The sequence below is a fragment of the Hyperolius riggenbachi genome, chromosome 10, assembly GCF_040937935.1.
Source record: "Hyperolius riggenbachi isolate aHypRig1 chromosome 10, aHypRig1.pri, whole genome shotgun sequence".
Taxonomy (NCBI): domain Eukaryota; kingdom Metazoa; phylum Chordata; class Amphibia; order Anura; family Hyperoliidae; genus Hyperolius; species Hyperolius riggenbachi.
This window is the reverse complement of record NC_090655.1, coordinates 98,251,148-98,276,263: the sequence shown is the minus strand read 5'-3', so window position 1 is coordinate 98,276,263 and position 25,116 is coordinate 98,251,148. Positions and strand designations below refer to the sequence as shown.

The 25,116-nt window shown below is 43.4% G+C and overlaps 1 long non-coding RNA gene across 1 annotated transcript in view; it reads right to left on the bottom strand.

The window, feature by feature from the left end:
- Nucleotides 1-25,116, bottom strand: part of LOC137536175 (uncharacterized) — a 430,950-nt gene that overhangs the window by 153,622 nt on the left and 252,212 nt on the right. The gene's annotated exons all lie outside the window — the stretch shown is intronic.

Here is a 25,116-nt window from a genome sequence, read left to right as displayed (position 1 = left end):
ATTTACATGGGATACTTTTCCTCTCTGTAAGCTTGAAAGTGAAGCATTGTGGGTAGGAGGCGGAGTTTTACCACTACCTGACCAGAGTATTCCTGCCTTTTACTGCCGGATCATATCATAAATGATATCACGAGTGAGTCTGAACTTCTTCACCACCTCTGTCTCAGTAAAATTATCAAGAACTGTTCTCTCACGAAAAATACGAGGGGCGATTAAACAGACCCTCCTCCTGCGCCTTCGTCTCCTCATAATAGAAGCAAGCTCTAAGGCCTAGTGCACACCAGAGCGGTTCGCTGCATTTTGCGATCCGCTTGCGGCTGCGGATACGCTTGGGTAATGTATTTCAATGGGCTGGTGCACACCAGAGCGGGAGGCGTTTTGCAGAAACGCATACTCCCGGGCTGCTGCAGATTTTGGATTGCGGAGACATTTCTGCCTCAATGTTAAGTATAGGAAAAACGCAAACCGCTCTGAAAAACGGCACTTCAGAGCGGTTTGCCAGGCGGTTTTTGTTACAGTAGCTGTTCAGTAACAGCTTTACTGTAACAATACATGAAATCTACTACACCAAAAACGCTTCACAAAACCGCAAAATGCTAGCTGAAACGCTACAGAAAAATAGTTTCAAAATCTGCTAGCATTTTGCGGAACTGCTAGCGGTTTTTGGTGTGCACCAGGCCTAACAGAGTAAGCTCAAAAGGCTCCATCTTCCACAACAGCAGCTGCTGTGTGAAAACCCCGATATTTCCAGGTTCATTCAGGGGATAAAGAGATGAAAAAATAACGAATGGCCACACCCCCTTTCTTCCCTGGTGAATTGTGATTTGGAGAAAAACTAACTACTAACTATCACTTATTTATCTCATACTTATCTCACATTTATCTCTTGCATTTCTCTCTGTCGATATTTTCCCCTATACTTCTGGAGAATTGCTATTTGGAGATATCACAGGAGGTAAACTACCTCCCAAGAGATAAATAGGTTGGTTACCTCTGGTGAATTGACGCCAATGGCCTCAATTCACGGAGCATTATCAAACGTTTATCAAACACTTTATCAAACTGTGAGAAAGCGCGGAGGAGCCGCCGCCATGAGCCAGCGGCGGGCGGCTCCTCCCGCAGACAGTAGCCTCATGCACGGAGAGGCAGCCGCCTCCTCTCAGCGTGGGGCGGCTGTCCCCGTGCAGAGGCATGCGGAGCGCGTAGAAACCGCCGCGTCAGACGCGGCGGTTGGGCCGCATGCCTCCGCATTGGGGGCACAGAGCAGGGCTGCTGTGGCTGGGACTCGTAGTCCCTCGGGTTTTAGAGTGACGCGCGCGCGCGCGCACTCAGGGAATCATTTATGACACATTGAAGGGAGTCAGCTGACCAGGCTGGTCAGCTGACTCCAGTACCTCTCCCTATTGGTCCTCCACTTAGGGAGGTGCTGGGGAGGCACTTAGGGTATATATACTGCTGGTGGTTCAGTTGTTCCGTGTCTGGCGTTGCGTTCACATATGTGGGAGCACCCAGATCCGTTAGTCAGATCCGTTAGTGTGCCGGGACCAGCAGGAGCTGTAATCCTACACTAAGTTAGATTCTGTTGATAGCTTAAAGTACTAGTTTGATTGTGATTATATGTTATGACCTTTGCCTGCCTCGACTATCCGTCTGAACTCTGACCTTGTACCTCGTTATTTCTGATACCTGTTGCCGAACCCTGCCTGTACCTAGACTCCGCCTCTGCCTCCTGATTTTGTACTCCGATATTTCTGATACCTGTTGCCGAACCCTGCCTGTACCTAGACTCCGCCTCTGCCTACTGTTTCTGTACCTTATCTGTCAGTGTGTTAACGACTTGGCTTGCCCGACCTCGAGAACCGACCTCACGATTGGAGGCGGTTCTTTGTCCCGTTAGTGACACTTACGCCTGAGTGTCACTTTCGGACTTTCCTTCCCACTGTAAGTCTGACTCCTCCCGTCTCGGAGAGCTCAGACCTGTGGAAGGAATCTGTGCAGTTTTCCTTACTGCACTGAGGCTTGTCCTCCGTATTACTGTTGCACCAATCACTACACTCTACTCAGGTGACCAGAGGTTAGCTAGTATATTGGATTATCGGTGATACTGCAGATCACATATAATCTGATATACGTCTGTATTTCCCGTGATACTGCAGTTCACCGGTAATCAGACCTCTCTGTGCTTCACCGAACGTTACAGAACGCCAGACCACAAAACAGATGGAATCACGCGCTGATCCTCTGACGGTGCTTGCCACTTCGGTGGATAACATTCATCAAGCACTGGGCCAGCACAAAGCCCTAATCGATGCCTTATCAGGCTCTGTGAAAACCCTTCAGACGTCAGTGGATTCAGTACGTTCCCCTCCTAGTGATGACATACGCATGCCTGTGCCTGATAAGTTTTCCGGCCACAAGTCTGACTTCCGGAATTTCAGGAGTAGAGTGTTGTCATATTTTGAATTGAGACCCCGATCCTCGGGGACTGAGACCCAACGGGTCATCTTTATTAAAACCTTGTTGACTGGGGACTCCCAGTCCTGGGCATATAACCTGCGTCCCACCGATACCGCTCTAACCTCGGTAGACGAGTTCTTTAAGGCCATGGCCATAATCTACGACGACCCTGACCTTGCTGCGACCTCAGAGCGGAAGCTCAAACTTTTGCGGCAAGGCAGAGGTTCGGTCGAGGATTATGCGGCGGAGTTCCGCAGGTGGTCAGTCACTTCTAGGTTTGACAACTTTGCCTTAATGGATTACTTCTTGTCTGGGTTGTCGGAGGAGGTCTCTGACTTAATGTTAACCGTGCCTGAGCCCAAGACGGTTGATGAGGCCATATCTTCGGCCATTCGAGTGGATCGCAGGTTGCGCCACCAGAGGCAGGCTAGGGGCAGTCACCGGGTCAGGGTGACATCATACGCGGCACCATCCGCTACACCCCTAGTGGCACCGTCTCCGCCTATCACACCCTCCCCGGCCTTGCCACCGCCCGAACCAATGCAGATTGGTCGGTCAAGACTGACCCAGGTAGAACGAAGGCGACGAATGACAGAACAGCTGTGCCTGTACTGTGCAGCGGCAGGACATAGAGTGCGAAACTGCCCGAACAAGTCGGGAAACGAGTTTGCCTAGGAGTAGTGGGGGGTGACACCCTGGGCACGCAAATTGCACCCCTTAAAGAGAAGAAATTACTTCTCCCTTGTACGGTTACATGGGAGAATAAATCTGTAGCCACCGAAGCCTTTATTGACTCTGGCTCAGCGGCTAATTTTATGAACTTCGAATTTGCTCAGGAGTTGGGCCTCCCACTCACTCCTGTGAGACCCCCCATTCAGGTTACGGCAGTGGACGATTCCCCTCTGCAACGGAATCGTTCCCTGTCACAGACTCCGATGGTGAGACTTACCATAGGGGTTCTGCATGGGGAAGAGCTACAATTTTTTGTACTGCACATGTCAACCTCCACTATTATCTTAGGCATACCGTGGTTGCAAGTCCATTCACCACACATCGACTGGGCCACGGGTCAGTTAACCTCCTGGTCTCCCCATTGTTTTCATCAGTGTTTGGGGAAGCTAACATTGGGGCAGACCAGAATTCAGGTGGAGGGGGTTCCAGACCAGTATGCTGAATATTCGGATGTTTTCTGCCCTAAAGCTGCCGATAAATTGCCTCCACATCGCCCTTTCGACTGTCCCATTGACCTCCGTTCTGGTTGTGTACCCCCCCGGGGTCGGTTGTACAATTTGTCGGGGCCCGAAAAATTGGCGATGCAGGAGTACATTAGGGAGAATCTGGCCAAAGGCTTTATTCGGCCGTCCCGGTCGCCTGCTGGGGCAGGCTTCTTCTTTGTAAAAAAAAAAGACGGAGGTCTGCGGCCTTGCATTGACTACCGCGGTCTCAACAAGATTACAGTAAAGAATCGCTATCCGCTACCCTTGATAGACGATCTTTTTACACAAATTACTGGCGCCCAGATCTTTTCTAAATTGGATTTGCGGGGTGCGTACAACTTGGTACGCATAAGAAAGGGCGATGAATGGAAGACGGCCTTTAATACACCAGACGGGCATTACGAGTACCTGGTAATGCCCTTCGGGTTATGTAATGCCCCGGCCGTCTTCCAGGAACTCATCAACGAGGTCTTCAGAGAGGTGTTGGGAAGATTTGTTCTAGTTTATCTAGACGATATCCTGATTTTCTCCAACAGTCTCTCTGAACATAGAACCCACGTGAGGTTCGTTTTGAACAGACTAAGGCAGAATCTATTGTATGCAAAGTTAGAAAAATGTATCTTCGAGGTAACATCTGTCGCTTTCCTGGGATACATAATCTCTACTACAGGCCTGTCCATGGATCCGGCCAAGGTCTCCGCTGTGTTAGAATGGCCTCAGCCGGTAGGCTTGAAATCGCTTCAGCGGTTTCTTGGCTTTGCCAACTATTATAGGAGGTTTATAAGGGGGTACTCTTCGGTGGTTTCTCCACTTACCAGCCTCACTAAGAAGGGTGCAGATACAACTCACTGGTTTCCCGAGGCGTTACAGGCTTTTGCCACCCTGAAGGGATTATTTTGTTCTGCACCCATCCTCAGACATGTGGATACGTCCTTTCCTTTTATTGTTGAGGTGGATGCCTCAGAGGTCGGGGTGGGGGCTGTGCTGTCTCAGCGATCTGGCTTGCAGGGTAGAATGCACCCATGTGCCTACTTCTCCCGCAGATTCTCCCCTGCGGAAAAAAACTACGATATCGGCAACAGAGAACTCTTAGCCATTAAGTTAGCCTTTGAGGAATGGCGACACTGGTTAGAGGGAGCGGAGCATACGGTCACGGTTTACACTGACCATAAAAATTTAGAATACATCGAGGGAGCTAAGAGGTTGAGCCCACGCCAGGCTCGCTGGTCATTATTTTTTTCTCGATTCTCTTTCATTATTACGTATACACCGGGTAGCAAGAATACTAAGGCGGATGCCTTGTCCAGGTGCTTTGAGTCAGAGACAGCACAGTCCTCCATTCCAGAGACTATTATTCCCCAAAGGTTGGTACTGGCCGCAACAGAGACTTGGGAGGATTGGAAGGGAACTTTAATTCCCTTCCAACAAGACATTCCAGAAGGAAAGCCCGCAGGAGTGTTGTTCATTCCGCTACCGTTCCGTCTTCAGGTTCTAGAGATGTTCCATACACATAAGAATGCTGGGCATCCTGGAGCATCTAGAACACAGGATCTGGTAGCCAGATGTGCTTGGTGGCCTTCCTTGGCAGCTGATTGCAAGGAATTCGTGAGGGAATGTGCGGTTTGTGCCAAGAGTAAACCCTCCCGGCTGGCACCTGTGGGTACCTTGCAGCCTTTGCCCACCCCGAGTGAGCCATGGACCCATTTGTCCATGGATTTTGTAGGTGAACTTCCCAAGTCAGAAGGCATGTCGGTCATTTGGGTGGTAGTCGACCGCTTCAGTAAAATGGCCCATTTCGTGCCCTTGAAAGGTCTCCCCTCGGCCCAGGAATTGGCTGATTTGTTTATCACACATGTGTTCCGGCTGCACGGTATTCCGGAGAACATAGTGTCGGATCGGGGAGTCCAGTTCATTTCTAAATTTTGGAGGGCATTCTGCCAACTAATGGGTATGAAGCTGTCATTTTCATCGGGCTACCACCCACAGACCAATGGGCAAACGGAGAGAATCAATCAGTCTTTGGAGCAATTCTTGAGGTGCTATGTTGCGGAGACACAGAACGACTGGGTCAAATTTCTGCCTTTCGCGGAGTTCGCACAGAACAATTTAAAAAGCTCCTCCACCGGATTCTCTCCGTTCCAGGTGGTGTCTGGAAGATTGCCCAAGTTCTCACCATTACCTGTGGTCTCCTCTCCGTTTCCAGTTTTGGAAGCCTGGCAGAGATCTTTCAAAGAGATTTGGCGCACAGTGGGGGATAATTTACGAAAAGCTTTTGTTAATCAGAAGGGTCAAGCTGATAAAAGACGTTCAGTAGAGTGGCACTTCAAACCTGGAGACATGGTTTGGGTCTCTACACGTCATTTGGCTCTGAAGCAACCCTCTGACAAACTTGGTCCCAGGTTCGTGGGCCCCTTCCCTGTGACTAAGAAGATCAACAATGTCACATATACCATTGATCTCCCCACCAGCATGCGGGGAGTGAGGTCTTTTCATGTATCACTTCTCAAACCCGCAGTCCAGGGGGGTCCCACTCCTCCTCCTCCTGTCTTAGTCGATGCTCAACCCGAATATGAGATAGAAAAAATCATAGATTCACGTATGGTTCAGAACTCGGTGCAGTATCTCGTACATTGGAAGGGGTATGGCATTGAAGAGAGGCAATGGGTACCTGGGAACCGCATGCATGCAGATGAGTTAGTGAGAGAATTTCATGCTGTACACCCAGAGAAACCTGGAAGGAGCTGTCCGGAGTCCACTCCTCGGGGGGGGGGTACTGTGAGAAAGCGCGGAGGAGCCACCGCCATGAGCCAGCGGCGGGCGGCTCCTCCCGCATACAGTAGCCTCATGCACGGAGAGGCAGCCGCCTCCTCTCAGCGTGGGGCGGCTGTCCCCGTGCAGAGGCATGCGGAGCGCGTAGAAACCGCCGCGTCAGACGCGGCGGTTGGGCCGCATGCCTCCGCATTGGGGGCACAGAGCAGGGCTGCTGTGGCTGGGACTCGTAGTCCCTCGGGTTTTAGAGTGACGCGCGCGCGCGCGCACTCAGGGAATCATTTATGACACATTGAAGGGAGTCAGCTGACCAGGCTGGTCAGCTGACTCCAGTACCTCTCCCTATTGGTCCTCCACTTAGGGAGGTGCTGGGGAGGCACTTAGGGTATATATACTGCTGGTGGTTCAGTTGTTCCGTGTCTGGCGTTGCGTTCACATATGTGGGAGCACCCAGATCCGTTAGTCAGATCCGTTAGTGTGCCGGGACCAGCAGGAGCTGTAATCCTACACTAAGTTAGATTCTGTTGATAGCTTAAAGTACTAGTTTGATTGTGATTATATGTTATGACCTTTGCCTGCCTCGACTATCCGTCTGAACTCTGACCTTGTACCTCGTTATTTCTGATACCTGTTGCCGAACCCTGCCTGTACCTAGACTCCGCCTCTGCCTCCTGATTTTGTACTCCGATATTTCTGATACCTGTTGCCGAACCCTGCCTGTACCTAGACTCCGCCTCTGCCTACTGTTTCTGTACCTTATCTGTCAGTGTGTTAACGACTTGGCTTGCCCGACCTCGAGAACCGACCTCACGATTGGAGGCGGTTCTTTGTCCCGTTAGTGACACTTACGCCTGAGTGTCACTTTCGGACTTTCCTTCCCACTGTAAGTCTGACTCCTCCCGTCTCGGAGAGCTCAGACCTGTGGAAGGAATCTGTGCAGTTTTCCTTACTGCACTGAGGCTTGTCCTCCGTATTACTGTTGCACCAATCACTACACTCTACTCAGGTGACCAGAGGTTAGCTAGTATATTGGATTATCGGTGATACTGCAGATCACATATAATCTGATATACGTCTGTATTTCCCGTGATACTGCAGTTCACCGGTAATCAGACCTCTCTGTGCTTCACCGAACGTTACACAAACGTTTGATAATTTACCTCATGGGTGAAACCTCATTTTGAATTCACTAAGGTGTTATATATTTGTTGAACGTTTTATCGGTAAAACATTCGATAAATATATAACACCTTAGTGAATTTAAAATGAGATTTTACCCATGAGGTAAATTATCAAACGTTTGATAAAGTGTTTGATAAACGTTTGATAATGCTCCGTGAATTGAGGCCACTATCTCCAGGTTCATTCAGGGGATAAAGAGATGAAAAAATAACGATTGGCCACACCCCCTTTCTTCCCTGGTGAATTGTGATTTGGAGAAAAACTAACTACTAACTATCACTTATTTATCTTATACTTATCTCACATTTATCTCTTGCATTTCTCTCTGTCGATATTTTCCCCTATACTTCTGGAGAATTGCTATTTGGAGATATCACAGGAGGTAAATTACCTCCCAAGAGATAAATAGGTTGGTAACCTCTGGTGAATTGACGCCAATGGCGTCAATTCACCAGGGAGGATTTAGTAAGAGAAAAAAGGTAGGTAGTTTATCTCATGAGGTATTTTAACACTCTGGAGTTAATTCACCAGTGTGAGAGGACAGAGAGAAAAGTGTTCGATAGCAGGGGATAATGGAGAGATATGCATGAGGAAAGTGTGAGAAAGCAGAGAGTTAGGTAATCGGTATTAATGATTTACATGGGATACTTTTTCTCTCTGTAAGCTTGAAAGTGAAGCATTGTGGGTAGGAGGCGGAGTTTTACCACTACGTGACCAGAGTATTTCCGCCTTTTACTGCCGGATCATACCATAAATCATATCACGAGTGAGTCTGAACTTCTTCACCACCTCTGTCCCAGTAGAATTATCAAGAACTGTTCTCTCACGAAAAATACGAGGGGCGAGTAAACAGACCCTCCTCCTGCGCCTTCGTCTCCTCATAATAGAAGCAAGCTCTAAGGCCTAGTGCACACCAGAGCGGTTCGGCTGCATTTTGCGATCCGCTTGTGGCTGCGGATACGCTTGGGTAATGTATTTCAATGGGCTGGTGCACACCAGAGCGGGAGGCGTTTTGCAGAAACGCATACTCCCGGGCTGCTGCAGATTTTGGATTGCGGAGGCGTTTCTGCCTCAATGTTAAGTATAGGAAAAACGCAAACCGCTCTGAAAAACGGCACTTCAGAGCGGTTTGCCAGGCGGTTTTTGTTACAGTAGCTGTTCAGTAACAGCTTTACTGTAACAATACATGAAATCTACTACACCAAAAACGCTTCACAAAACCGCAAAATGCTAGCTGAAACGCTACAGAAAAATAAGAAAAAGCGTTTCAAAATCTGCTAGCATTTTGCTGATCTGCTAGCGGTTTTTGGTGTGCACCAGGCCTAACAGAGTAAGCTCAAAAGGCTCCATCTTCCACAGCAGCAGCTGCTGTGTGAAAACCACGATATCTCCAGGTTCATTCAGGGGATAAAGAGATGAAAAAATAACGAATGGCCACACCCCCTTTCTTCCCTGGTGAATTGTGATTTGGAGAAAAAACTAACTACTAACTATCACTTATTTATCTCATACTTATCTCACATTTATCTCTTGCATTTCTCTCTGTCGATATTTTCCCCTATACTTCTGGAGAATTGCTATTTGGAGCTATCACAGGAGGTAAATTACCTCCCAAGAGATAAATAGGTTGGTAACCTCTGGTGAATTGACGCCAATGTCACTATTAGTACACACATTACTCAGTGTGCTCAGTGTTGCCTGTGACTCATGTATAAGTCGACCCCTTTACTTTTATGAAGTGAATCAGACCTAAAAATTCTAGACGTATACTCTAGTATATATGGTAAATTAGTATTTAGCTTTTTTGTTATGAATATTTTTTACTTTTGTTGTCCAGTACACCTGCATAACAAGTCTTTGCTAGACCTAAACATTTTCACACTACCTTTTACTCTAATGTTCCTCTTGTAGTGATATGCCAGGTCTGTCGCCATGTGGATTTATTTGGCCACCTAATTCATCTAGGAATTTAATGGCATCATAATTTACTTAATTCAAATGAACATTATTACAAAGTGGTACATGATTCTACAAAGAGACTTCAAAGCAGTGGAGAGATCACATTACGGAGCATGCTGAGTTGAGTGGGGGAAAAAAGCCTTCAAAGTACCAAAGAAGATTTTCCCCATAAATAAATGACAGAGGATTCCAATAGCATTAAAACATTTTTAAAATTAAACAGAACTGGAATGGAGAACTAAACAACTTAAGGAACAGCCTTTATGTTTATATTACTCTGCATTAAAACTGGAAGACTAGATCATTCTGGGTATGCGACAGATAGGCACAAGATTTATAACATTGTTCCTCAAGAAATGATAAGGACATTTAAGTGGAGAGACCGTTAATATTTATAGAGAGATAATACTGGGGCACCTGAAAGGAGGAAGGCTTTTGTTAAGAGAAAGGGAAAGCTTTTCCTTCATGAAGCATTTTGGAGGTGACACAGTTGATAAATGCTTTAGCCAGCTTTTCTATATATTAGAAAACCACAGGCATTCTTATTTGGTATATAACCTCTCGCTATAAGCTAGTAAACTCTACACTACAAATATCCAGTCAAGGACAGTAAATGGGGATTAAAATGAACTTTTTTGTACATATACTAGAATGTATGAACATCAAAAAGTGAATGTTCACTACTCCTCAATGTACACCTTCTCGAGCAACTCATCTTAGAAGTTATTTATAAGGTGAGCAGAGTAATCCCCATAGCCAAGTGCTGACAGGGATATACAATACAGCCAAACCAAGAATTCTTGTATGTAATATAGATGCAGATTGAAGGCCACATGGTATTCATATCATACCTGTAAGTCCAATGGCTCTCTGTTCTGTATGTGGGCACCATTAGACTTTTGTAAAAGAAAGGAAAATCACAATCGAGAGCCCCCAATAGTGTATTATTGATGATAAAGGAATGCCAAGGTAGTAGCAAATAGAAATATACTCACAAGTATGGGTTGCCGGGTTCAGGCAACCACTTAAAGCACTTATGGGGATATTAGGCCTGTCCCCACTCAGGCTAAAAAGTTGCTCTCTATAGAAGTGCCTCTGCTGGTGCCTCTGTTTCCATTGCAATTAGTGGATGGGCAAACACCCGTTCACCCATCCACCAGGTGGATAACAATAATTGCAATGGAAACAGAGGCACCAGCAGAGTAAAAATTGATCATAGGTAAAAACAGATAAAAGTTGGGGGGCAAGGGTGGACTTATCTCCCCAAAACCAAACACAACCACCATACGGTTTAAACAAGATTTAATTCATACTAGTAATATAAGATATGTGATATATTGAATCTCAATTATCTAATGTCCTATGTATCACAGATTTGGAAAAATGCCTCTTTGTATGCAACTTTGATGACTTTGGGCTTGATTCACAAAGCGGTGCTAACCTACTTAGCACGCCTAAAGTAGTTTAGGCGTGATAACCTTTGCACCAGTAGGTTAGCACCATTTTCAGAAATAAAACTCGCGCCCAAAGTTTTGCGCGCAAAGTCCGCTGCGCGCAGAAAGTTGCATAGGGTTTAATGGGTGCATAAAACTTTACGCGCGCAAAACTTTATGCGCACTAAACTTTGCTCTGGGAATTTTGCGCGAGTTTGTTTTTATCACACCTAAACTAAGTTTTGGCGTGATAAAGGGCTTTTCACCAGCGTGCTAACAGTTTGCACCGCTTTGTAAATCAAGCCCTTTATATGGATGTAAGATCGCATGTTGCAAAATTCAATAAAACAGTAAGAAAAACAAAAGTTTGCTTTCTTAAAACAGAAAGAATTAGCGATAATTCAGGTTGGAGTGAGTTTGAGATGTCTCCCAGTGCATCACTGCTGAATATATGCAAATTAACCATTGTTACCCTTAGAAGCTAAACACACCTCCAGAACCGCTGGAATGCAATGATGTGTCATCTTGTTAATTTGTACAGAGCCATAATAATCCAACATGCATACAGACTGTTTCAGATTGTTTGATCCTCATCAGTGCATGGCATGGATTAATTTGGCTCTATGGAATAGGACTTGTAACACCGAGAGGTACAGACTAACCAGCAAGCTCATGGTGAACCAGAACTCACTGGAGTGTGTAAGGGGTAAGGAGGATTTAATAAAACAGTAATATACTGTATATATATATATATATATATATATATATATATATATATATATATATATATATATAAATGTGTATATATATATATATATATATATATATATATATATATATATATATATATATATATATTCTAGTTCCACACTACTCCACTACTCCCCTTCCACTCCCTTAAATTGGAAGCCAGTTTGGCAGAGCAATCTTCGCTTTGTTCTCTCCTCTGCCACCAGATGGACTCTGCATTTCGTTTTACTATTTTGTGTGCCATCTTTTAACGCTATATTGTACCTGTGTTATATTGTTCAATGTTGTATTGTCTGACCTATCTATTATACAGTGCTGCCTAATATGTTAACACTTCATAAATAAAGTTTAATAATAATACTACTCACATTTTATCTGACAGTGCCACTTAGTATATTATGTACTGCTTTAGTGTTGGACTTCTTGAATTCACTGCATGTGTATTAAGTTATTTTGTTTGGTGTCATTATTTGATAAGTGTGAGAGGGGCAATTGATCTGAGCTGTAGACACGTGTTTAAAGATGTGCTATGTAGGGGCCACTCACAGTACAGGAGTCTTCAATTTTGAGGGTAAGCAAAACCTACTGGGAGGACCTCATCACACTAGAGCTAGGTTCTGTCTGTCCAGACACTGCACCCTCTGTTCCTGGGCCACCTTTACCTACAACGGGGAAAGATGTATAGGTGGATGAGTAGCAGGATAGCTCTGCTTCCTTCAGCAATCACCTGCAATGCATCCCAGGTACCTCTTCACCACATCATACAATGCAGCTCCCCTTGCAACATTACCCTATGCTATAGTCATGCCTGACATTCACAAGAATTGGTGGGTGGTTTGTGGCTGGCTGGCTGCAGCAGTCACACTATCTCCTCCAATAGCTCAATCAGGGAGAGAGTGAATGGAATACGTGTTAAACTACCCCAAGAGACTGGACCACTTTTATGACATGACAGCCTGCCAGATGGCATTGAGATGCTGTCTGGAATTCTGTGGGATACCTGCTGTAGCCATGGGAGGATTTAGTAAAAATAATAGCTAATGTAAGGGGACAGAGGTCCTTCATAATGTTAGGTGTGTGTGTGTGTGTGTGTGGTAACATTTAAAGACCGATGAAATGCCTGTACCTAAAATAGCCCCCCTCCCCCCAGCACTGTTTTAGTAAGTAACCTTCCCTATCACCCTCATACCACTCCTTCCCTTACAACTTCCTAGTATATGGTAAAAAAAATAGAAGAACATCCCTTTTCCATGATTGCACATTTGAATAGCGCTGATTTAAAGTTACGTTTAATAAAACTACTACAAACTTCCTCCAAAAAGAAGAAAAAACACTGGTAGAAGAGTAGTGTACAGTGTTAGCAACTGGTAGAAGCAATTCAAGTTAAAATCCTACCACTTATTGAATAATTAATTAAGACATTAATAGCAAGCTTCCAAAACAGCTCAACTCTCAGACATTGTGAAATCAAGGTTGGTCAAAGATTAAAAAAAGGAAAGAGTAATAGGTATAACTGTGCACTAAAATGTATCTCATGCAAACATTTTGTATACATAACACAGGAAACAAAAGTGCTTTTCTGAGGGCCTGGTTTACTAAGGTATCTCCATTAATTGTTAAAGAGACACTGAAGCGAAAAAAAATGATGATATTATGATTTGTATGTGTAGCACAGCTAAGAAATAAAACATTAAGATCAGATACATCAGTGTAATTGTTTCCAGTACAGGAAGAGTTGAGAAACTCCAGTTGTTATCTCTATGCAAACAAGCCATTAAGCTCTCCGACTAAAGGCCCATACACACGTCAGATTTTTGCGAACGACCCGTCGTTTGAACCTTCCGTCGTTCAGTCGTTCGCACGTCAAATCCGACGTGTGTACAGACTATCGTTCGCGTGATAAGACTGGTTTCCAGCGATCGGAAACCAGTCTTATCACGCGAACGATAGTCCATACACACATCTGATTCCGCGTGCGAACGACTGAACAACGGGACGTTCAAACGACTCGTCGTTCAGAAAAATCCGACGTGTGTATGGGCCTTAAGTTTAGTCGTGGAGAGGGCTGTTATCTGACTTTTATTATCTCAACTGTTCCTGGACTATTTACTTTTCCTCTGCTAGAGGAGAGGTCATTACTTCACAGACTGCTCTGAAAGACTCATTTTGAATGCTGAGTGTTGTGTAATGTGCACATATTATAGAATGATGCAATGTTAGAAAAAACACTATATACCTGAAAATAAAAGTATGAGAATATTTTCTTTGCTGCTAATCTTCTAGTAATTATTCATAGTACACAACCAATTCACTATATCATATTTTTTTTTCGCTTCAGTGTCTCTTTAAGGAGCCATGGATCCAACAGTACCTTTTAATGAGAAATTCCTTTTTTTTAAATCTTTTTACAATCAATTCTGTTTGCAAGTCTCTGGGTGTTGAAACACTAATTGACCCTGGTTTTAGCTCTAGTATAAAACTTCTTTGCAGTGAGCTGCAGAGGCAAAGATACCCCTTTTATGTTTGAAGCCAGAATTGCTCACTGAGCAATTCTGGCCTTCATTGTGAAAAAACAATGTAGCAAAAAAACTTGCACTAAAACTTCCTTCCTTCCCAAAAAATATTTGAATATAATATTTTGATGCAAAATAGATCCTAATTGATTACCAATTAGTTTAAGCCTAGACTTCCCTAAATCCAAATTGTAATAAACAATGCTCAATTCTCATCAAACACTAACCTTCCTTAACCTTAATTCTAAACTAAGACCCAAATAGAGCAATCTGATTGTTTCAGTGCAGATCAGCACCCTGATGAGGAGTGGCAAAAACTGCTGCTTCAGGCTTTAACAGCTGCTCCCATTCACCCTGAAGCTGCAAGGAAACATCACGTAAGCCTGGCTCCCTGCACACTGCAAATCCGTTTTACGATTCCGATTCCGTTTCCGATTTTCAATTCTGATTTTCCCTGAATACATTCAACAGAAAAACAGATAAAAAAATGCAGCATGCAGTAAAGGTTAAAAATCGGAATTGGATGTAAAAAACAATTAAAAAGCAGAATCGGAATCGCATGCAGTGTGCAGGGAGCCTTAGGTACATTTAGAAACTCATAGCTCACAGCTGAATAAATGGAAATGTAGTTATAACAACACTCAATTATAATATATTGTACAGTATTTCAAATTTCAAATGGAGTTATAGTTATTAACACTGATCAGTGCTGCAGAAGAATTCACAGGAAACAAAATCTTATTTTTAACACGAGACCTGGATGTTCTAATGTTTATGGGTAATACAATTGGTAAAACGTGTTAAGTTGAATTTACAAGAGAGGCTGAAGTAACACTAGACCACTGGTGCAAATTAGGGGCTCAGACAGCTAAGAGCTCCCCGGGGCCTCTTTCAGGATTTCAGCATAAACACACTTTGTAAGTGAAAGCATTGTGGTAAAGCATGTACAAATACAGTCATATTATGTTTATTCTTGCAAGTGTGAAAGTCATTTCAAGTGTCAGGCTCCTATGTGTTCTGTATTTCCCAGCAGCAGTCTATTTTTTTTTCTGCATTACATTTGAAACATCAAGCTTGGAATCTAGACTCTTAATGCATCCATCTGCCCATGTATGGTTATCTTATAGTTCAAGGCAAGTGACGTGAACTGCAGGATGGCATGAAACGACACTTTCAGTCAGTCAGGGTATACAATACTGTGTAAAAGTTTTATGCAATTGTGAAAAATGCTGTCAAAGGAAGATGCTTCCACAAATAAAGCAAATAACAGATTGTATTTACTATTTGATCTACAAAGTGCACTCACAGAAATCTGAATCAAATTAATATTTGGATTACTTACTCTTTGCCTTTTAAACATGTCAATTCACCCAGGTACACTTAAGCCCCTTTGGGGTAGCAAATGCTGGCTGAACTAAATTGCAACCGAACGCTGATCATGACAGTAGATGGTAGGATGAACTGCCTGACAAGCATGCAGGTAAGCCACTTAACTAAATGAGGCCTCAAGATGTACACACACCTCCAATTTCTGTAGCTCGCCAAAAATCAGCACTCAATTCCTTGGGCAACAGTTCACGGCCAGATGCTGTACAGTTGTGCTGCTATGGAAGTGGGAGAGGGTGGTGAATAGGACAACAAATCTCTCAGCCAAGTCCAGGTAGGCCACACACTTATGTATTGTGGGAGACAAGGGGGCACTGTAGACATGCTGGATTGTCGGCAGAGGTGTCCCCCTTGGCTGAGAACCATCTAGCATGTGTACAAGGTTTTACACACATTTGAGGGCCCGTTTCCACTTGTGCGGTGCGGAATCGTTGCGGATTCCCTGCGAACTGACGAATTCGCATGCGGGTGCGAAATCGCATGCGAATTTTACCGTGATTTTGCATACGTTAGTGTGCATGTGAATTTAACCATGTCCAGTGCCAGTGTGCTTTTACATTGCTTTCATGCGAAATCATATGCAAATTTGCGGTAAAATTTGCATACCAAAACCGCATGCGATTTTCCTATTACATTGTATGCGATTCGCATAGCGGTGTGCGGTATGCGAATTCTGCGGGGTCTACCGTGCAGATTTTTTTCTGCACAGAAAATCGCTCAGAAATTCTGACAAGTGGAAACAGCCCCATCCACTTGTATTGTCTATGTGAATCTGCATGCAGATTCGCTCTAGTGGAAACGGGCCCTAAGGAATTTGCATGATTATACAATTTTATGAAACAAGTACTCATGATGAATAGAGATGGCCCAAACGGTTCGCCGGCGTCGTTCACTTCAGTGCACTCACCCACCTACGTGAGCGCATGCAGTGTCACTGTGCCTGTCCGGTACCTGTCTGTGTGTGACAGGTGCACATTGTAATACCCACTGCATATACCTACCTGTTGTTCACTGTGTATCCACCCACCTACGTGAGTGCATGCAGTGTCACTGTGCCTGTCCAGTACCTGTCTGTGTGCGACAGGTGCACACTGTAATACTCACTGCATATACCTACTTGTTGTTCACTGTGCACCCACCCACCTACGTGAGCGCACGCAGTGTCACTCTGCCTGTCTGGTACCTGTCTGTGTGTGACAGGTGCACATTTGTAATACCAGTCATTGCATAATTGTTTACAGTACCTGTGTGACCGCACGCTGTGTAATATACCACTCCGAGCATACCTGTTAACTGCACCTGTGGGACAGCTGCACATTGTATTGTAATACCAGTCACTGCATACCTTTCACTGCATCTGTGACTGCACATTGTATTATACCTGGCAGTCAGTGCATACCTTTCACTTGAATGGATGGCAGACTTGCCCTCCATAACAGATTCTCGTTAAAGGTAGTAAAGTCAATCAGTGTCATATACAGCAGGGCCTCGAAAGTCCTCCTGTATTGTTATTTTTTGGCTCTACCTTCGTGACTTGCATGCCATCAGGGCCGGATTTCTGGGAAGGCCACGGCCTAGGGCGATAAAATCAGATATGATAAGAAGAGCAGCATGACTTGGAGAGAGAAGAGGTCATATGTCAAAGTTAATCACCTCTTGTTGTCCCGCAGAGCAGCCAGCCAGCGCCCTGCTCTACACTGTAATAGTTGAATTCCAGAGTTCCCCAATTCCAGCAAGTCTCTCTCTCACAATTCCTGGTGTGTTATAACAATCAACATCTGCTGTCACCTCACCTGATGATCCATTCCTCTGTATGATGGATATACAAGTTGATGTGAGAAATACCAGGGATTTACATTACAAAGCAGATAGAACTAAATTACGCTCGGTTTTAATGCAGGCATTCACAGACATCAGTGAGCTCTGCTAGTTTCTTCACTTTCGCCTTTACAGCTGTGACACTGACCCCAGCAGCTGTATATTACACTTTCTTATCTCTAGTCTACCTACATTTATGGCTTTAGGTTATTTTTCTTCCTAGCCAGCAGTGGTCTTAGTTAAAGGGGAACTGAAGAGAGAGGTATATGGAGGCTGTCCTGTTTATTTCCTTTTAATCAATACCAGTTGCCTGGCAGCTCTGCTGATCCTCTGCCTCTAATACTATTAGCCATAGCCCCTGAACAAGCATACAGCAGATCAGGTGTTTCAGTGGTTCAGACTTATAAGTCTGATCTGACAAGACTAGCTGCATGCTTGTTTCTGGTTTTATTCAGATACTACTGCAGAGAAATAGACCAGCAGAGCTGCCAGGCAACTGGTATTGATTAAAAGGAAATAAACATGACAGCCTCCATATACCTCTCTCTTCAGTTCCCCTTTAACTCTTTCCTGACTCATTTTCTGTCCTTCAGTTCCTACCATCTATGAGAAATGCAGGAATAAAAATGCTGTTTGCTTTCATTTCATTGCTTAACTGTCACCGTCACCTGAACTATTACTACGTATATGCTAGTGTGTATGGTTTGGCATCCTCCTCCTTTCCTGTAGCAGTAGAGCATTATACCATCTTAGCCATCAGTGAAAGCAGAGAGTTTTGAATCAGGATGATACCATTAAAAAGAAAGGCGGTTGGTGACAGCAGGCCTAGGGCACTGGAAAGTACAAATCCGCCCCTGCATGCCATGCCTGCTGCCTTTCTTGGATGTGTGGTGGTAGCAGTTTCTCAGGCTCCAACTCAGGATCGGAATCGAACCCTGACTCCCCGACCGTACGCTTTCTTTAACAATGGTAGAGAAAGAACCATCGACAGTATGAGCAGCGATGGACTACTGGGTGTGCAGACTTGATCTGTGGCCAGAGCTGTCCCAATTTGCCATCCAACTTCTCTCTTGCCTTGCCTCAAGCGTCCTGTCAGAAAGGACCTTCAGCGCAGCTGGAGGCATTGTCACTGAGAAGAGAAGTCGCCTAAGTCACAAAAGTGTTCAGTACCTGAACTTTATCAAAATGAATGAGGCATGAATCCCAGAGGGCTACTGAACACCACAAGACTAAGTCCATCCCAACACACAGCATCTCTGCCTGCACGCCGTGTGACTGCCTGCCCCAAGACTAAGTCACTCCCCACACAGTACCTCTGCCCGCAGGCCGCTTGACTGCCTTCTCCGCCACCACCAACAGGGTCCAGGACTCCAGGTGGATTCCTGAATTTTTAAGGCCGCAGCTAGCAGCGGCCAATATAATAATTTTTCTGGTGCGTGTACATCAGGAGACATTGGCAGCACTTCCAAACAGGCTGCACCCGAATTGACTACCTGCAATAGATGTGTAGACCTCCACTATGTGGACTAAAATACACAACTTGCATTCAAAACAGGTACAGCAAAGGAGGACGTTATGTATGTGTATTATGTTTGTGCACACTGTACAAAACTCATGTAAGTATGCTTATAGCTAGCTGCATCCATGTGCTTCAATTTGCATTCAAATTATAGATTAGGACTAGTACATGATTTGCATCTGATTTGCATTCAAGGCATGTATTTAGCCCCTGTGGGGCTCTGCATGCCTCTGTTGGTCTACAATTCAGTTGCAGCCTATGAGCGCTGTCATTTGTTTGATGTCTGGTGTGTGTACATGCCTGCCTAAATTTGCAGCCACAACAACAAAACAAAAGGCATGTACATGTGCCAATTCCCCTTCGTGATCATTACCTTGCCGCGGTGAAGTGGCTTGCGTATCACAATGAAGCAATGACTGACGGCTGGGGGGGGGGGGGGGGGGCTCACCAAAGATAATAAGGTTGTTGCTTCATTGTGGACATACCAAATTTGATCAGCTGGACAGTCACTATGGCGTACCTGTGGCTGCCTAAGCCTGATGCAAAATAGCTTTCTATTCCAAAATGTTTATTCAAATTATTAATTCAACATATCAAAACATTTTGCAGGGACACTGTGCATCATAGAGGAGAGCACCAACACAACATAGTCATTCTGGGAATAAAGTGCCTCGTGCAACAGGTAAGGCATGAACCTGAGTGCAGGACTCAACCTTATGCTTTGGTAATAGGCCTCCTGAGCCAAGTAGTTAACAGGAAGGACAAGAAGAAAGAAACAGAGAATATTAAAGAGCCACAGAAAGAAGAAAAGAAAAGAGGAAGAAGAGAGAAAGAATTGCACACATACAGTATATGTCCCTGTCTAGTGCCCCTCTACACCCCCAACCCCTCCTTCACCCTTTGCACCTAACCCATCCACCCTCATCAAGGATCTCATTTTGCCTGGAATTTTTCCAGCCTATTGTCCAAGATAATAGCCATTTGCTCCTGAACCATAAACGCTGTGACTGTATGCCTAACTTTGTCAAATAATACAAATAGTGATTTTCAAGATCACGCTATGGTCTGCTTAGCTGCAATAAAGCGGACATTAGCCAGTAATCTTAGGTTCTTGTTTAAAGAGTGAATTTTGAAATGCAGTACGGAAGACCTTGAATCCCTAGAAAGCACCTTGCCAAACAATATTTAAAGCAGGCAGTATACCTTAGTCTAAAATCGCTGTAATATGGTACAGGACTAAAGAGTATGCAGTATATCTCCCCTAGCCCAACATACTTTGAAGAAAAGGCTGGAACCAGACCCAGGGATAAGCGACAATCTGGATGGGATCCAATACCAACGGAGCAAAACCTTAAAAGCAGACTCGACCACTGCCAAATTAAGAGACAATTTAGGCATGGTTTTCCAGACCTCGCCCCACTTCTCCGTTGATCTAGATCCATTTAGGCCAGCCTCCCATCTGGCCACATAATGGTCCAGTGCAGGCTTTAGTTTCCAGCACAACTAAGTAATACATAAAGCTCTGAAAGAAGACCACCAACAAAAAGGTTGTCGGTATTGTTCAAACCTGGTCAAGGCTATTGGAAACTCTACCCGTATCGGGAGTAAGGTGCGTAACCAATGTCTTAATTGTAGGTAATGGGATATCTTGTTTTCTGGGATTTGATGCAGCACAGTTTTTATGCCAGCAGCTCCTGCACACGGAATTCGATTCTACATTTCCCTTAGGCACAGAACCTTGGTCAGGAGCCGTATTTATTGGCTCCTGACTGCCTGATCACTGTGAGCTAGAGATGGCCCGAACCTCCGCAAACATTTGCGAACTTACAAACTTTCACGAACCGCAACAGACTTCAATGGGGAGGCAAACTTTGAAAACTATAAACATTTATGCTGGCCACAAAAGTGATGGAAAAGATGTTTCAAGGGGTCTAACATCTGAGTTTTTGCATGGGGGAGTGGTTTGCGATTGCGAACCCTGGAAGTTCGCCGGTTCCCGTTTGCCGGCGAACAGTTTGGGCCATCTCTACTGTGAGCCATTCAAAGTGATCAGGAAGTAAATTAAAAAAATGCTCTGGTCCTTTAATGCAGGGCTTTTCAACCCTCTTTTCAAATACAACCAACAGTGCATGTTTTGCAGAAAACTACAGACATTCACAGTTGAGGTAATTAGTGTCTCAGAAGAGCTCATTAACTACCTCTGTGGATTTCCACAAAACATGCACTGTTGGAGGTACTTGAGGACAGGGTTGGGAAGTCCTGCTTTAATGGGCCAGAGCCTGCGCTCCAAAATGAGTTTATTATTTTTTTTTATAAACCAATGTTTTTATAAACTAATTTACTGTTGCTCCGTACTCTATAAGTGCTAAAATTTTCTAGAAGACAATAATATTCTATTAAGAAATGAATTATCAAACAAATAAAAAATACATTTACAGACTTTCAGTGTAAATGTCAAGTTATATACCTGTAAAAATATGGTTTTACATACTTATTTCTGATTTTTAAGTCAAAATTCATAAACAACCTGTGGCTAGACAGTCTTGGATGGACATGGGTTGAGAGAGCGCACAATGAAGCAGACTGAACTATAAAGGCAGCTGAAAAAATAACCTGAAGAAATACATTCATCTCGTAAAGAATAGATCAACATGAAATTCTTAGTTTGGCCTTCATATTATAAGAAATTAGCATCAGCATGTTTTTCTTATTGTATAGATAAAGTTAGCTCAAATTTGTGATAGTAAAAAAAAAAAATAACTATCAATTACAGTGTGTCCATCCACCAAATAAAATATTATGTTGTATACACACCACATGCATTCACTTATACTACATTATATCCTTATCCTAAAATATAGTTTTACTAGATGTCTACTTTTTTACCGTAAGGTCTGTCTCACACGAAAAAGCACCAGTGATTTTATAGAGATTTTGGTGTGAAATAGTCCATAGGATTTCATTGTCCAAACATTTTTAAAGAGGAGCTGTTAGGTATAAGGTCTCAGAGAAAATAAACACATATATCAGTAGCTAAATATAGGCTGTACTTACATTACATATGCATTTCACTGTCCACGTTTGAATTTCACAGAATTTTTAAATAGTATACGCAGAGAATGATGCTCCTGACAGCTCATGGCAGGTTCCATGTTTGTCTGTCGTGTATGAAGCCAAATGTGTCGTCATGTCCTCCCTGCTTCCTGATCACAGAAAAGCTGGTACTGAATAACACTAGTGTGCAGTGAATATTAATTAGCCATGTGGCTAGGAACAATAGCGGACTCCTGCAGTGTACTCTGCCGGGAGATTTATCAGTGCTGTGCGCTGGACTGAGTTACATGCTATTGTTACTTGACCCTGTAACTTCTCATTAGCAGCCGAGGGGAGAGCCCCAGAATGCTTTGCAGTATGGTATGCGGCTTGTGTCTTCTTAAGAGCTTGGGAATAACAGCTTTGCTGATAAGCACACATCAAATGTAAGAGAGATTTTTATCTTCAGTAATGCCTTTTTGGCTTCCTTCTAAACTGTTTAACACAGGAGAATAGAGGTTTAAATTAGCTTTTGTAGCCTGACAGTTACTCTTTAAAAACACTAAACAGCGCTGGCGATCAGAAAAGCTCTCGAAAAGCTCTTCAAAAACACTCTCGGGGTGAAACAGCCCTATTGGCTTTATAAGATTATTGTTAGTAATAATAAATGGTTGTCGTGCTATTTGCGTATGTTGTAAGAAACAAGAGGCAAGGCCTACTAGATAAAATGGGGAAGAAAAGTTTTCTAGCAACTAGCAAGACCTTGCTCAGCCTACCACTTTTTAATTGTTTTTAAGTGTCATCAAGATTAAATATTTTGTTTTTCAATTAAACTCATGCATGGTATGGTGTCTCAGGGCTCTTGTGATGGCTGAAATCAATCTCAGACACCTCTGATAACTAGTTTGACAGGTGAACTCGATTAAAAGAAGAACTTCTAAAAAAGCATGTTCCACATTATCAAGAAGACCACCATTTTCAAGCAATATGAGAAAGAAAAATCTCTGCTGCCAAAAAAATGTGAAATAGTTGAATACCTTGGACAAGGTATGAAAATCTTTATATTTCATGAAAACTTAAGCAGGTTCATCGAACTGTTAAAAGATTTGTGTATGACTCCGACAACACAGGTTTGTGCAGATAAAAGCAAAATGAGGAAGAGTTCTGCCAAACAAACAAATACATCAGATCAAGAGAGCAGCTGCTAAAATGCCATAACAAAGCAGCAAACCAGTATTTGAAGCTGCTGGCGCCTCAGGAGTCCTGTGAACATCAAGGTGCAAGATCCTCCACAGGATTGCAGTTATGCTTAAACTCTCTATTCAGCCTCCTCTAACCAATGCTCACAAGCAGAAATGACTGCAGTGGGCCCAGAACTACAAGAAGAATAAAAGTCTTGTTTACGGATGAGTGCCGTGCAACCCTGAATGGTTAAGACGGATGGAGTGGTGGATGGCCACTATGTCAGAACAAGACTGGGACATCAGCAAGAAGGTGGCAGAGTCATTGTTTGGGTCAGAATAATGGGGAGAGAGCAGGTTGGCCCCTTTAGGGTCCCGGAAGGTGTGAAAATAACTTTTGAAAAGTGTGTGGAGTTTGACTGTTGACTTTTTTCCATGGTATTTAAAGAAGAACTGTGCTTTCCGTAACAAAATCATCTTCATGCAAGACAATGCACCACCTCATGCTGCAAAGAATACCTCTGCATCATAGGCTGCTATCAGCATAAAAGAAGAGAAACTCATAGTGTGGCCCTCATCCTCCCCTGACCTCCATCATAGTGAGAACCTTTGGAGCATCCTGAAGCAAAATATATACGAGGGTGGGAGGCAGTTAACATCCAAACAGCAGCTCTGAGAGGCTATTCTGACATCCTGGCAAGAAAATCAAGCAGAAACTCTCAAAAAACTCACAAGTTCAATGGATGCAAGAAATAAGAGGTTTTCTAATTTGCTATCAAATTAGAAAAATATTGAGCACTTCGGAAGTTTGGGTGCTTCTATAATTGCCCATATTAAAATTGTCTTATAAAGGAAATTTGAGCACCATACAAACTGCGGCTACAAATAGACACAAGCGCAAGAGCCCCGATGCCCGTTGTTGTAGCAGGCACCCAAATTTCCTGCATTGGCCGTTATAAGTGTGGGCACTTATGGTAGTGCCCAAACATTTACAGGCTCCAATTTCCTGCCTCCCCATGGAATGTTTTGCCTATTATGATGAGATGTTACATACATTACAAATATGCATAAATGGAAGAGTTTTCTATTTATTTTTTATTTTTTATCCCAAACTATTTATCCATGTTTGCCTCCAGTCTTGCTACCCTATGACTGATGCGTGTTAAGTATTTCTTTACAAAAAAAAAAGACTGGTAATCAGAGGAAACCATAAACAAAAATGCAAAGTACATTAACAGTGCAAAATGTCCATCTTTCTAGGTTCCCCCATCAGTCCATTTGGTAAACTTGATCATTTCTGTTTGTGAACACACTGCTGACTTGACAACAATTAAAAAGTAAAAAAGGAACTTTTTTTTTTTGGTGAACTTTTGTTTTAACTTAAAATAAAACGTGAATACAAACAAAATAAAGGACAAATACCACTATATGGCATTTAATCAGTCCATCTCCAAACTGCATGAACATGTATACAATTAGTATAAAATCTAATTCTAACTCAAAATTATTACCCTCTCATTGACCATCCTTACTTTGAGCACTGGTCTAATATTCAAACAGGCTCCTTCCTAGGAGTTGAGAAGTATACTGATGAGGAACAAATTCCCTGAAATGTCTATAAGCAAGTTGGATTTATAATTCAGTGTAATTATGGACTATGTACCAATGGCTTTGGATGTACTTTCTGGTTCTGAGAGGCAAACAATTGTCTCATTTCACTAAGATCATACTGGTGTTAATAAGGAAAGTGAAAACTTATCACTACACATTTTGGTATTTTAAGTTTTAATTCACAAAAAAAAAGCTTGCCATATTAAGGTGTAGAGATATGTTTTCATAGTGAGAGTGCGGTCTTATCACATCAGTCCTTAAATTAAACCAGAGAACATTAAATACAAC